The 12601-nt window shown below is 41.7% G+C and overlaps 1 long non-coding RNA gene across 1 annotated transcript; it reads left to right on the forward strand.

The window, feature by feature from the left end:
- The first annotated feature begins 1535 nt into the window (after positions 1–1535).
- On the forward strand, positions 1536–10529 carry LOC132422166 (uncharacterized). Its single transcript, XR_009518821.1, has 3 exons — positions 1536–2045; positions 3902–3951; positions 7417–10529. It is a non-coding gene; the product is annotated as an uncharacterized lncRNA (long non-coding RNA).
- The last annotated feature ends 2072 nt before the right edge of the window (positions 10530–12601 follow it).

Genomic DNA, 12601 nt, shown 5'->3' on the forward strand with positions numbered 1-12601 from the left:
GCCTTTGCGAGGAGGTAGTGGCTCTTGGCTACGCGGCAGGGAGGCCTTCAGATTCCGCCCCCCCACCCTGCCCCGCGCGCCCGTGTGTGCGTGCCCGCGCACCCGGCGGGGTTCGCTGGCACCTCCCTGCGCACATCCGCCCCTGCCTCTGCTTGCCACCCTCTCCTAGGCAGCTAAGAAACGGTCCTCGGCCTTTTCTGGGCCAGGGCCGTGCAGAGCCAGGAGCGGAGGGCCGGGCTACGGGCTGGCAAGGAAGGGGCGCCAGAGGCCGCGGTGTTGGCTTCCCAGTCCTGCCCTTGGCCTCCAAGGCTGCCGTTTCTTCGTTCCACCTCGTAGCCCTAGCTTTGTTTTCCTGACATGCTCGTGGCCACCGGGCCCCACGCAGGCGATGGGAGTATGTGCGTGTGCGCGGGGGCAGGCGCGCGCGGCGGGCGGGGGCCCTCCCGCCAAGGCCACGCATGGCTGTCTGTCCTCCCGCTGCACTTGGCGGGAAAGCTGGGGGCCGCCGGCGGGGCTGCTCGCCCGCGGCTCTCATTACCTCCTCCCCGCTCCCCCCGGACCGCATTTACATACGGGCCACTCGTCAGAATTTTTACAGCCCCCCTCCCGCCCCCTGTCGCACGCGCGCAGGCTCGGAACAGGCGCCCGCGCGCTCTGACACCCGCGCTCAGGCTGCGGCCGGCCGGGGCGCGCGAACAGGCCCAGGGGTGCAAGCCGCCCTCGGCAGACGGATTCTCGCACCTCCCCCTAGCGCCTACACCCCTGACAGCCTCCCGGCTCGCGTTCCAGGAAGCCCACCTTCTCTTCAAGGCTCCCACCCTTCTCTTCCTGCACACTCCCACCCACACCCTCCCACATCTCTCTGCCTCTTTCCCTGGAACACACACACACACACACTCTCACACACACACGCTTTTCTTCCCCCCTCAAATAGCTAACCCCTATGGAGCGTCCCTCGTACCTTTTGAATAGCTCTGGAGTTTAAAGAATAAAAATCCTTATAATGTATTACTGTCTTTAGCCAAACACATTTAAGGACCACAACAAAAAGAAGAGGAGGAGTGAGGAAGGGGGACTTGAACCAAAAGACCTTTCTTTAAAAAAAAAAAAAAAAAGTCTGCAAGTCAAAAGGTCATTCTCCAAGTTTGTAAATAAAATTGCAAAGGAGTCCTTTAAAAAGAAAGAAGGGGAGGAAAGAAGGAAGGTAGAAAAGATCCACAAGTTACATAAAAATCATGCATGGGGAAAACAAGACAGGGCTATTCTTTTAAAAAAAAGAGTCTAAAGAAATCAAGAGGAAAAAAAAACTGGAGGAAAAAAGAAAAAGAGGGAGAAGGAAATAAAAGGCAGAAAAGGCAAAAGAAGTTTCCAAAGAAATGTGTGCTTTGCTTCCTACAATAGGAAAATGTAGCTATTGCCTCCTTCAGACGAGACATTTCTAATTTGTTCCGTCTGTCAGGAGGGGACTATGAGAGGTTTGGGTGCAAATTCATTATCTCTGGCAACGCAGAACGTAGTGTGGGGACTGAAAAAGACCGTGGCAATGGATGAACAATAGGGCTTCAGTTCATCAGTAACAAAAGCAGTGGGGAAATTGGTTGAGTTTCAGAGCACGTCCTCCTCGGCAGAGGGGGCTGGACTAGACCTTGGACAGCCCCCCCAAAAACTTGCCGAGCCTCGCACACACCACTTCACTCTCCACTCCGAGGCTCAGGGAGCAAGTGCCTGGCGTGGGGGGGAAAAGTTGGCTTTTTTTCCTCCTTCGTCTTTTGCGCCTTTCTCTCTCGCCCAGGAAGGGAAGATCCGTTTAAACTATTTTAGACGCAATCAAGCAAGAATCACCGTGTGGAACTGAGCGGCAGTTTTAAATGTGCGAAGGAGACGGATGGTCTGAAATTTTTTTTTTCTTTTTTCGAGACGCCGAAAGGAGGCTGTTTGTGTACTGCGGCTGCCCAGTGATTCTGGATCTTGTCTTCTGGCCGGCGCCTCGATTCCTGCCCAGCTGGATTGGGGGGCAACACTGCCTGGCTCAGGGACGAGAGCGAGTGAGTATCCTGGCGGCCCGCAGGCGGCAACTCGGCCGGCGGCGCGCGGCCAGCAGTGCCTGCCGCGGCCCGGCGCCCGCGCTCCTCACCTCGCCCGCGAGCCGGTGTCCGCAGAGGCCCGCTGCGGGCCGCTCCGAGGGCCAGTCCGGGGCTTTGCTTCAGCTAATTGATTGTGTGTTTCGATGCTAAACCTGTTGATCTCGTGAGTTGTCTGAACCAGGACTGTTAATTATCCAGTGGCCTGACCCCCCAATTGAAGAACGATTCCAGGAGATTTTCGCGTTGGAAAGGGGAATTTTGTATGTAATTTTGTGTTGTTGATAGTGCGACTTTTCCCTCTTAAACCTAGAGCCAAGTGCAACTGTATTTTGCGTTCCTGGATTCAGGATTCGCATTTTGAACAATTCTTTTAACCACCTCAAAGTTGCAGTTACCTGGCAGTGAAGTGAGGGTCTGGTGGGATTCTGGTGGAAACTTATATACAGTAGCTAACTAGAACTGGGTGGATTTCCACTTCCTTTTTCTCTTTGCCTTTTGGATTCAGGGAAGCGAGAGGCCGCTTTACAGTGTTATCCCAAGTTCAGATTCATCAAGATGCAACCATCGCGATTACTTATTGGAGCGTTTCAGCTTCTGACTCTTCTGGTATCTGAGCGAAAGCGGTTTGCTAGGAGCCCAGGCCCCGCTGAGGGAGGCAAGACCTTCCTTCCTTGGCTTGGAATTGTCTGAGGGAACCCAGGGCGGTGGGAACCCAGGCAATGTATTTGCATTAGTGTCTGCGACGTTTTCTCTTGCAAATGTACCCGCGGTGTTTGAATGGGGAACTGTCTTGAGGGGTCAGGGCAGCAGTGGAATTGATCAGAAGTTAGTCCGGAGGCTCTGTCAAGTCACGGCCACGGCCGGGGGCTCTTTGGGAGCTGTGGCTGCCTTGGGCCTAGAGCGGCGGGGTCGGATCCAGTTTCCTCCCTACCGTGGTGCCTACCTCTGCCGGCCACCCTCCTTCCCCACCTTGGCACCAGTAGTTCGGGCGCTGTCTCGAGAAATGAGCTCCCGTAGTCAGCGTAATTGAACCAGTGCAGTACTTTCATTTTGCAAAACCGGTAGCCCCACCCTGGCCACTCCAAAATAACAATAAGCATTAAAAAAAAATCATAAAAGAAACACACCTATTTTCGGGAGTGTAAGACTTCTTGAACATTGAGTCAAGGAAGGATGGGGGAAGGGAATTAAAAAATCCACCACTTTACAGCAATCAGGTTTTACATTATTCATTGATTTACTGGAGGAAATAGCCAATCAGGAGCCATAGATATGAATGCACATCTCACCGTGCTGTGGCCTTACACTAAACTATTTGCATCTTTCTAATGGATTAGATATTTATCCAGGGATTCCCATTGTTTGAAAGGCCTGGAAATTCAGTGCCTTAAACATTTAAAAAATATGACTTTTGTTCCAGTCTTGAGATTCTTACATGGGAGAACTCTCCCTCCTCTTTTGTATGGCAGGTTACAATGTTCAAATCCCTAATGTTTCTTAAGAGTCCCTCTTTCTTCCAAGCTAAAAATAAAAGAAGAAAGAAAAAAATTAATTTCCCAAACCCCTCCAGATTCTGCATATTTTGCATTCCCATTATCATGCATGTCTCCATTTAAATGCAAATTAGCATATTTAACTCTGTGGGTGCTGAAGCACAGGATATCTTGTACTGGGGTTTTCTGGAATCTCTTGGCATTTTAAGGAATCCTGGTAATTGCAGTACTGTAAATGAAGCCATGATTATATATATAAGTATATGCATGTGTGTATATATACATATAAAACTGTGATCATTTGTTTTCTTGACTATTTTTCAGATAAGACTACGAAGAAGCATAAAATGAATAGACAATCCAACCAGCCAAAGGTAATTTAAAAATTTACATTTGATAAAATTAAAGCGACGTACAAAATAAAAATAGAATATTATTTACTGGGTGACAGACCTGCAGTGTATTGCTTATCTCCCAGTTCAGGCAATAGAAACAATTCCAGAAAAATCTAAGTTTCCAGTATGTGCAGTTTTCTCCCGATAGGTAGCCTATGTATATTATATATCAAGGATAATGCAAATATAACCTTAACTGCTTATAAAAAAGAAATTCAGGATACAGAAGAAATAATAGGACACTTTTATTAGAAAATAAGCCACTCAAGTACCTTGCCTGAACTATACAAATGGCTATAAATTAAATGACTTTTATGTGGAAAATGGTAGTCTTGACTGTATTAGTGGACTGTGGTTTACATGCTTGAGAATCATACAAACTCAGTATTAAAAAGGGAATTCGGTGATAGGCCAATTTCGTTATATACTCTGCAGAGGTCTGAACAGGATTCAGAGAGGCGTTCTAAATATGAGTGGCAAACCTGATGTATTTGCATTTATGGAATAGCATAATTCTGATCTAAATATGTGGAAAATCATAACTTTTCACTTTTAACTTAAGCAGAGATTGTTTATTTCCAAGAAAACCAGGATGTTTCATGTTTCAGCTATCTGGAGACCTATAAAAAGATTAGAAAACAAGCATGACAATCATGTCCTAATCTACTGGCCATTAATGGGAATTTATTAGAGAATGAGTAGGCAAGCCATATGAATTCAGTATATCCTTCAATATGCAGCTTTCAAAAAGGGGATTCTGTAGCTCAGCTAAATAGCTTTTTGAAAGCAAAAATAACTGAAATAACAACCTGCAGGTGTTAATAGTTGCTCACAACAATGTATGGCAGACATTGCTAAGAATCTTTAGAGTAGCATAATTGTTTCAACTTGTCTCACATCCTAGATAATAATACAGTCCTTGAAATGTATATGATAAACCTTGGCAATATTCAGAATACCCAGGTGCTCAGTGTTAAGCCTTGCTATGTATCTTTTATTTCTTCATCCCTTGAAAGATGATGGAGAGGCAAAATATTTAATTGGCTATATATGGCTAATGAACAGACTGCCCATAATCATTACACTGGATAAATTCACTTTTTGGCACTCTCATAATGAATCTACAATGTATGTGACAGGCAAGGGGCCAGTCCTGGAGTTAGTTGATATGACTGTGGCATTGCCACAGAAGATGCTATTTTAAGACAGTATATTCTGTAGCTTCTAATTGTAGAAGCGTCTCAGATGTTCAGTGTCTTGGCTTTCATGATAGTTACTTGGGTTCTAAAAATGCATTTAATTGTTAAATGTGGAAATGTAGTCACATTAATTTGCAAATTCACACAAATATGGTGGTGATACACACACAGACATACCTGCCTCACATCTCTCTACTCACCAACCCCCATGCAGACATATATAAAGCAAAAAGATATTCTAAAAATATCTGACATTTCTTGGGGTTTGATTTAAGGAATTGAATTCATCTGATCATATGCTTCTTTTATGTAGTATATGCCAAATCACTAATGATTCTGCTTCTAGGTCTTGGAAAGCAAGGCCAAAATACTCTCAACCTTCCAAGGAAGCAAAGCTCATTAGGGTTTTACATAATGTCAAAAGTGGCATGGGCCTCAGTGATATGTTCAATTTTTATCCAGTAGTTTATGTTGTGCCTCATAGTTCAAGAAGGAACAGTAACTCTATGGGTGTGTGTTTCCCTGATTTAGTTCATAGTTTGCATGTATGTTTTTTATACAACCCAATGCAGCCATTTCTGATTGTACTCCTTGTTTCAAAATTTGAAAAGAAAAATAGATGAGCAATTTCCATAGCTTAGTCTTTTCTAAATAATCAGGACAAGAAAGCTCACCAAAAAAGTAAATTACTAAAAAACTAAGGAAAAGTTGGCATCCATGTTACTAAGTTACATATTTAATTGGTGTAATATTGTTGTTTGAACTCTTAATTGGGGGCTTTTCTTAGCAATTCTGTTTTCTTTACTTGTCAGTCTTTTCTATAGGATTTACATATGTGAGCTCTGTAATTTGATAACCATATTCACGCGTCTTAAATGAATAAATTACTGAATTAATGAAAGAGTGTATATCATGAAAGTGTTTTAGTGATGGGGAAATAGTCAACCTATGAAAATGAGAGTATTGTGATAAACTAGTGGTGTGTGAAATGAATATGAAGATTTATGACATTTGCTTGTAGCATATATTTAAAGAATGGTAACAACACCAAACATAACTCATAACAGTCCATAAAGTTCACCCATGGTGAATATGCATTTTATGTGGACAGATGTTCTGCTGAGGGACATCTGACTGTTAGAATTGTACATGTCATAGGTGCATTAGACATAGATTACCCATTATGAAGGAGAAGAAGAAAAGAGGTCTTTAAGTGGTCATATTCACACTTTGAAAAGTCCTAAGAAAAAGAATGAGGCCAATTAATTAATAAAACAACATTCCTTTCTAGACAGAAGAAAGGTGGGGGTGGGGAAGGGGATTGTAGGGGCAGAGTTAAAACATCCAGGTATTTTATCTGTCTTTTTAACAAGGTAACAATCCTTTTTAAAATTATTTCATAAGGAAGACTAGTACATTTTGCCCTTCTGTATGAAAATTGATGTTTGAAACCACAGACAAAGCCTCAGCATTTTTATTACAGCAGAGTTGTGTACAACATTAGAAACTATTGCTACAGTGTTTACCTGTGCTACAATCTAAGGCACACCCTGTATACAGTTATTTTTTTAAAACCAGGATGAAGTCGGCTTGCTTAGAGCATTCACTTTGAACTTACAGAACAAAATACGCTGCCCTATCGCCACGGTACATAGATACAAAACATGCCTGAACTATGAAGCCATTAAAAACACACCACCAGAGCAAATTGTCAATGTAATCACACATCGACTCACTGCGTAATACAGATCTGATTCCCAGCCCCAGAAAGCAAGGCCCTGCTTTAAGCAATCGCCAAGTGCCTTCCATCTGTCCGCCCATGCAATCTGCCAGAAGAGAAATGCAGGTAAAGACGTTCCCCAGATCTGAAATGCTTTTATCTGTCCTTAGAGAGAGATTTCTTCCAGTCTTTGGATATTAGAGCGATCTGCACTAGCACCGAGGAGGTAAAAGGGCGCGGGTTGCCTTTCCAGGAGCAGGCGGTAGTGCTAGCGGAAGAAACGTTGATTGAGAAAATAGGGCTGTTGAAATGCTGCCGTTGCTGCTGCCGCTACCTCTGCTCGGGCAGCAGGCGTGGGGCAGTTGGATGATCACTGATGCATATCAATAACCATGTACTTGAGATTTCTCATGACATCATCATTACCTTGGTCTCCCGCGGTCTCGAACCTTTGACCTTGCCGGGCTGGTCCACATTTTGGCAGTGAAAGCCCCTCCAATGATGGCCCTTTTCTCCTTCTTTCAGAGCCGGGGCAGCAGCACGCCAGCAAGACGGCATCTTCTCCTCCCCAGCCTAGAAGCCCTGTGAAATCGAGGATCTTCCCCCTAAAACACACACACACAAGATATGTGCAGTCAAGCTGCCACCGCTTGGTAAAAAGCTCATGGTGCCTAACCCAAAAGGATCCGGAGCAGATCCTTGAATCAGCTGTCACTTCTTCTATAGAATGGGATTTTTTTTTCCCTTCCTCCTTAACCTGCGCTGGAAATTGCTGTTGGCTTTATACGTCTCTATAGAGGGAGGCTAAGGAGTCTTGCGTGAGAAGGAAGCAATTTACAATGCAAATAGAGGCCTGTGAAGGGACGGATATGCTGCTTACTCTTAACCGCTTGCTGCACCTTAATAGCTGGCTTTATTTTCTGATATTAATAGATGAATTGTTGGCTAACGCTGCCGGAGATTACTTGCTGAAAGGAAAAAAAAAAAGTTCGGAATAAACTTTGAAAGCAACAGCTCTCGTTTGGATGTCTAGCCGCACACACAGACAGAAACCAGGTCATATTTACATACAAGGAGGAATCTTTTGCGCGGCAAAGTATCCTGGAGGACTACTTACTCTTCGGTACTGCCAGAAAGATCTGGATCTGGAGTCTGGGCAGAAGAAGACAGAGGCTGTGAGGGAAGCGAGTTGTTATCTTTGGTTATCTAGCTGTATGAGTGTATTGGTCTTCATAAAGCTAGATAACCGAAAGTAAAAACTCCTTCAAGATCGCCGGGGAGCGTGTGAGAATGAACTGCAACCAAGAGACAGTAAAAACCAGAAAGGTCAGGAATACTTATTGAATCTAACTTTGTTTCTGTGTTTGTTTTTCCCTTATGACGAAAGGTGGGATTAGAGGAAATTGACACACGTATGCCAAAACATTAAGGTGCAGATATTTTGTGAGGTTGTTACAGCTGCAAAGAGTTGTATAGTGCTAATGAGTAAAGAGGCACATGTAGTTTGTCCTACTTTAAGGTAAAAGTTTATAAATGGAGGGTTTTTGTTTTTCCTAGAGAGCTGTTGTAGAGATGTCTGGTACCTAGTTTGAATATGATTCCATATACGTAGACTTAGGCTATTCCTTAACGAGGTCCCTCCCCTGAAAAATTTGAAGATTATGCTTGGCAACTGCATGTATTTGGGTTGTATGTCAAATTATATGAAATTAGACTTTCAGAAGAGTTTATACTGGAAGGTTAATAATCTGTATCTACTGAGGACATAGAGCTAGGAAGGAAAATGCAAAAAAAAAAAAAAAAGCAAAGGCTGATTTTTTATTCTTCTATTCAAAATACAAGGACAGATGCTTCTCTGTTCCAAGAGGGTTTCCTTGAGGAAGCTACTGAAGCAGAAAGACATGATGGAGACGAGATCGCCTCCCCTCTTGTCAAAGTGTTAAAAAAATGTTCTGTCTTACTCTGCGCCTAGCATTGGAAATGAAAGTGACATTTACGCCACAACCCACGTGTGCGCCTCCTCTCTTTTTGTTTAAGGATGATCAGGTCTATCCAGGAAACAGCTCTGGCATCCCAAACTGAAATAATTAGGACGTATATAGACCTGACAAAAATGGAAAGGGGGTGGGGAATCTGAGGGTCTGTCTTGCCTAATTGATTCCACTAAACGGAATGCAGGAGATGTGAACGGCAGGACGCTCCGATTCCCACGCTCGGGGGCAAGTGGTAAAGCGGGGCCGGCAGCCTATGACAGACAGCCCTGTTGGGGGGTGAGGGTATGAAAAAAACATCAAGTACACACACCATACTCATCTCCATCGCTTAAGAAAGTAGAGGCATTTCCCACCCACAGCCATCGGCAGCCTCCCAAATGGCAGTACCAACCGGTCTGTAGCTGCTGTGTACTGTATGTTTCTGTTAATTTTATAACCGCTGTTTAATCTGGCCATAATTAAGTTTGGCTTTTTTCTTCGGTTGAGATTTTCAATATTTAAGGAAAGCTAGTAGAAAAGTTCCCAAAATGTCCCATTACTGCCTGCCCCTCACATCAAATTCTCAGTCCCTACTTGTGGCCTTGTGACCACCTTTTGGCTTTTGTTTTGGGAGGGTTATATTTTAAAATATGTCTCTGTATAACAGACATTATAATCACTTCATCAGGCTGTTTGCCTCTGAACATGATATATCTAGGAACTTGGTCTAATTATGCTAGTAGGCACACGCTGGAAGTAAAATTATAAAATCATCAACCTAAAAAGTGTTAATTATAATATGATAAAAGTTTGTTCTAGTATAGTCCCAGCTAGATGTGTTCTAAACAGTCATTTTTTTTAATCTAAAAATGACTCTGCTTAGCAGAAACTTTGGCATTTTAAAGGTCCCCATTGTAATCTTTTCATAGAAGTCCTTACATTTTTCCACATGTCACCGATCAAACGTTTGTATAGGCATTTAAATATAAATACAAACATTGCATTAGAAAATGTCCAAAATGACCTGTTATCTTCCATGTGACCTAGATTACTGACAATCCCAAATCCCAAACATATAGTTTTTCTTCAAAACCATTACGTGTTCCGTTGTAGTTTCAACTCCTTGTAAGACTGCAGACTGGAGAAGCCTGTAAAACCACTGTTAGTTTCAGATAGAAACTCTGAGAGATTTTATTAACGTAAATTCTCAATTTGGCTGCTGAACACGTGCCAAAGTTTTACTACTGTAGTGACCGTTGAGAAGACCCTTGTTTATTTACATTTGAAGTACTGTTTGTGCAAACAACCTTTCATTGTTAAGTGCCTGTATTCCTTTCATTTACTTCATGTCCAGGGGTGCTATTTACCTAGAACCATTGTCTACTACAATTAACATTTACATTACAAAGTGTGTGGTTTTCTTTCTCAAGGAGGTTCAATTAAGGCAATAAGATGTTTGCTGGGGAAACCTATTGTTTACTAAAAGCACTCAATGGAGTCAAATTACTGAAGCTTTTGCCTACATCTTGGTCTTTTATGTAAATGTGTTAAATATAACATCTAAGGAAAATAAACAATATTATAATTATGTGTTTGCCATTGTCATATCAAACTTGCTTTGTATCATACTAATGTTACATGACTTATCGATCAATAAAAATACATTTCAATGTTATTATTTTCATTTTATTTTTTGCCGTTCCACTGCTCTTGCTGCAACATGTCCCAATTTTTCTTTTTCTATTACACATCAAATTTCTGACATTTTGTTTTATTTGTGTGTGTTGAAGAGAGGTACTGTATCTGAACATGGGTCTGAAGGGTGTCCAAGGTAATCTCTACAATGACCTTATAATAAGGTGATATTTCTTTGAAATCTGAAATATTCCAAAGGCATGTACATTTAAGTCAAAAGAAGTGTAAATATCAGTTAAGTAGTTCTTTGAAAGCTAGTTTTAACATTGGCAGAAACCGGATCGAGTTTATTTAGCATACCACTGCATTGTAAAACAGTTGGGGCGAAGTTGCAGTTTGCGTGAGTATGCATGTTAACTAGTGGGAACCAAGCGCAGTCTTTGTGAAAGGGGAGCAGCAGATTGCTGTGCAAGGCCAATGTTAAAAAGGCAGCTGAATTTAACACCATCTGGAAGAAAAGATCCCTTCACGACTTTCTCACACCGTCAGACAAAACTAGTGTCTCTTGTTCCGAGCCCTTGTCTATGCAACCATACAATACTGAGTCATTATACTTTTTGCTGAGAGAAAATTTGAGAACACAATATGGGTAACCAGTGAATGACCAAGTTTCATTGTGCCCGCTTAAGTCGATTGAAATCTACGTCTAGAGCTATGAATGGTAGTATTGTTTTCCTCACCAGGGCTGTACTAAATGTCAGCACAGTGTAAAGAAAAACTTGAAGTCTGCAAATAACTTACCAGATCTCAATTATAATATTTTCCCACACTAGAACTAATATCATTGCGAGGGGCTACATTGCAGAAAATACAAAAAGAAACGAAAAGAAATAGAGAGTTCATTTAGAAGTTATTTTATCCAGACAAACATTTTAATTTTCTGATGGGAACTTCCATTTAGGCTGTAGGCTGGGTTGAGAAGTGGAATGCATTACTGGGAAGTTCAAGTTACAAAAATGCTTCTTGTGCAATTAAAATAGAATAAAACAAGCATCTAGTCCCACCTGAAACCCTGCCTTCTTAAATATAAAGAGACTCTAAAGCTTTTACTGCTTTAGTTCTACTTAGAATTATTAGTATGGATCTAGCTTAAATTATGCTTTAAATTTTGGCAGACATTGCTCTTTCAAAGTTTGTCACTGTGATTGACATTGCAAAAGAACATCACAGATGTACATTTCCAAAAATATACAACATTCTGGCACTTCCCTAGGTGGAATCTGGTGCCCTCAGGAATACACCTCCCTTTATATTACTTCCCCTCCCCATTTTCTAACTTTTCTTTGCTCAAGATGTGTGTGAATCAGTTATTATACTTAGGTTTAAGGTTCCCACAATCTATTTGACTGTAAACAGTCAGAAAAAGGAAACAAAACAGTTCAAAAAGAGTAAAAGGAGTTGGTTGTGTATGTTTTATTAGGGTGTCTGTTTTAAATATAATTGACTTTGCAATTTTGTTATTGTGTCACCAAGTGTCGCATAGTTCTTAACATGTAAGTGCAAAACAATGAGTAATTGCTGTTTTGCTGAATAATACATCTGAGTTGCCAACGTCAAAGGTATTATTTTGTGTATTTCTAAGCAGGAACATTAACTGCAGGTTTTGACATCTAGAATCTTTTCATGCAATACTTAGAAATAGGCCGATAAAATGACACCTGTAAAAGTGAATATAAAGATATAACCAACTTATTTTCCTTGTCCTACTTTATGCCAGAAAATTAACAATGAAATGTCACTCAATGATAGAATTATAGAGAATAAAACATAAAAACAGTCATACAGAAAAATCCAAAACAACAGGAATGGAAATTAGATAGAGGTAAAATAAGATATATAGGAAGACTTCTGCAATATCCTTGCAGGATATGAATGAATATATTTACCAGTATCAGGCCCTTAGTGTAGTTACCATTAATGTGCATAGTAGTGAGATAAATGCATTATTTACAGTCAAAATGATTTTTTTTCTCCAAGTGGCCTTTCTTTAAGTCTTCTTGAACACTAAATTTCTTCTACTTGTGCTCTGTGTTTATTTTAAA

The sequence above is a fragment of the Delphinus delphis genome, chromosome 3 (genome assembly GCF_949987515.2).
Source record: "Delphinus delphis chromosome 3, mDelDel1.2, whole genome shotgun sequence".
Lineage (NCBI taxonomy): Eukaryota > Metazoa > Chordata > Mammalia > Artiodactyla > Delphinidae > Delphinus > Delphinus delphis.